Here is a 3053-nt window from a genome sequence, read left to right on the forward strand (position 1 = left end):
CATTTAGTATTATGTTGTCTGTAGGTTTGTTAGAAATAGTTTGTTTTTTAATTGTGTATAGAGATATGTCCCTTCTATTTCCAGTTTCTGTAATAATTTTACCCCGAAAGGATGTCGGGTTTTGTTGAATGCCTTTCTGTAACTATTGAAATGATAACATGATTTTTTTTTTTCCTTCAGACAATATATATGATGTATTATATTTGCCAAAATGCATATGTTCAACCATGCCTGCATGGCTGGCTAAAAGCAAACTTGATCACAGTGAATTATAATTATTGTGTACCCTTGTGATTTGACTAGAATTTTTGCATGTACGTTCATGAGGGAGACTGGTCTGTAATTTATTTTTTTGGTTTTGTGTTTCTCTGGTTTGGGTATCAGGGTGACGCTGGCTTCTTGGGAGGAGTTCAGTAGAAATCCTTTCTTTTCTATTTTATGGAAAACCTTGAGAAGCAATGCTGTTAGTCCTTCCATGAAGGACTGGTAAAATTCACCAGTGGATCCATCTGAGCTGGACATCTTTTAATTGGGAGACGTTTTATAACTGCTTGGATCTCTGTACTTGTAATAAGTCTATTTCAATGATTTATCACATCTTGATTAAAATTTGGTAGGGCATATGAATCAAGGAAATTATTCACTTATTTCAGATACTTAAACTTAGAAACTTATATATTCTTAAACTATATCTTTATGATTTTCTGAATTTTATTGATACCTGTGGTAATGGGTGTGTTTTTCATCTCTACTTTTCATAACTTTTGTCTCTGTTTCTTCTAGTCAGATTTGATAAGGGTTTATCAATCTTGGTTATCCAGTCAAAGAACTATACAGAGAGGGTTTTATGTTATTATTATTTTTTTTATGGTTTTTTCATTCCAGGGTCTCCCTAAATCTCATGCTGACCTGGAATTCACTATGTAGCCTCAGGGTGGCCTTGAGCATATGATGATCCTCCTACCTCTGGCTCCCAACTGTTGGGATTAAAATCATGTGACTGCGTTCTTCAGGATGAGGATTACAGCCTGGTTTTTCTTCACTATTTCCATATCTTTACTCATGTTTGTAATGACCTCATCTTTTTAAGCTGCTTTCCTCTGTTCACTTTAAGGAGTTTGTTTTCTTCTTTAATGTTTTTTGTTTGTTTGTTTGTTTCCTTATTTGTTTTCTTCTTTGATTCCTTTGAATATAGATACAATCATTCTTTTGAAATATGTCTCATTGAAAACAGTCTCATTGGTGATCAATTTTGATGGATTTATATTTTTGGTGGGACTGTACTATATTGATTCTTTGTGTTTCTTGTATTATAATATAGCAACTTTTTCATCTTGAAATCATGCTTGGGTTTTCTAATTATTTGCAATGTACTTATATGTGGCAATCCATCTTAACATACTTTTAGAATATGAGCTTGGCATGTCAGGTGTAGCTCTTGTTCAGCAATCTTATAAATCAAAATCATTAAAGTTGTGTGTTGTTCTACACCTATAATGCTGTCAGCTGGGAGGTAGATATTTCTGTTCTGAATTGTGTTCCAGGTCATCCTAGATTTGAATCAGACTGTGAACTCAAAAATTACAGTAGCCAAAGAAAAAGGCTCTATGAATAAGAAAGCATCAAAGACAACAATATCCAATCCCCAAATATAGCTTATTAAAACGTGGTAAAGCCAACCAAGTATATACCACCCATGACCAGCCCTGACATGAAAAGGGAGACTAGCTCTTGAATGCAGCCCTATGTTCCTGTTTTATTTCTTGTCAGTTAGCCTCATTACCTTTTGAGGTGGCTTCTGATCAGACTAAATGAGTGCCCACCACAATCCCTCCATGTCATGCTGTAGAGCTGGTGCTGCGATATGCTGTGCTGGCTGAGATGCCACTGGGGGCTGAATATGGAGTTTGCAGTTCTTATGGCTGGTGGATGGGAGAGTGCAGACTCCTGTAACTGCTCTAGTGGTTCTGCCTGTGTCACTTTCAGTGGTACCTTACATGATCTCAACTGTCTTTCTTTCTGATTTCCTAACTTTACAAGAAGGGTTATGACGTTGAATCAGAAGGGATATTAGTATCTTCCATTTCACGGTGAATTATATGCTAAATCTGATGGATGGTCAGAATTGCCATTCAAAATAAGCTACATTTTGGGCTTGCCATTTGTTGCTTTCTGATTTACGATGTCTTTGTCTCCTCGTTTGTCATTCACTGGGTAGGATCTCACTTAGTCACAAGGTGACTTGGAACCCTCTATCGACCAATAATGTTACCCTCCACATGAAAGGAATAAGGGTGTGGGGAAACAAACATCCTTGGGGAGTTTGACTTTACTAGAGGATCTGGTTTTCACAATACCTACTCTTGCATGAATACCCTGTGCTGGTTTTCAATGAATGTGCATATTGTTTAGTTAAATTTTGGAATATGCCTCTATTTTCTTGCGCTTCTTCTAGTCGAGTGCTCTCATCACAGGCTAGCCCAACTCCAAGGGTTATTTTTGTGGTTACTCTGCGATTCACAGGAGCCACTTCTAGTACCTTAATCTCTTACCCTGAAGATATATACCATCAGATTGATTGATACATCTAATAATACTACTGAGAATCAGAGAGTCAAAGCATTAAATTAAACCAAGATGCAAAAATTGCTACTTCATAACTCAAGAAACAGAAAAAGTCACAACAGGATAAATCCCCCCAAAAGTATCAATGCTTCCAAAATGTGACTAATTTAGAGGAAATGCCTGAGAAAGGCTTCAAAAGAATTATTATAAATATATACAAAGATATCAAAGCTAGGAAGGGTCCGACATTAGGGTCCAACTTCAGTCCAACATTACTTAGGAGAGTTGGTGAAGGTGGTCATTTTATATTGTTTAAAGCAGCACTCCTACAGAAGGACATTGCAATCTAAAATATGTATGTATGCATCTAACATGCTGTCTGCCACCGTCACAAACAAACTCTATTAGAACTAAATTCATAGACAGCCCAAAACACGGTTGTAGTGCATGTCTTCAACAACCCACTGTCATCAACTGACAGGTCATCC

This window comes from Jaculus jaculus, chromosome Y, assembly GCF_020740685.1.
Source record: "Jaculus jaculus isolate mJacJac1 chromosome Y, mJacJac1.mat.Y.cur, whole genome shotgun sequence".
Taxonomy (NCBI): Eukaryota; Metazoa; Chordata; class Mammalia; order Rodentia; family Dipodidae; genus Jaculus; species Jaculus jaculus.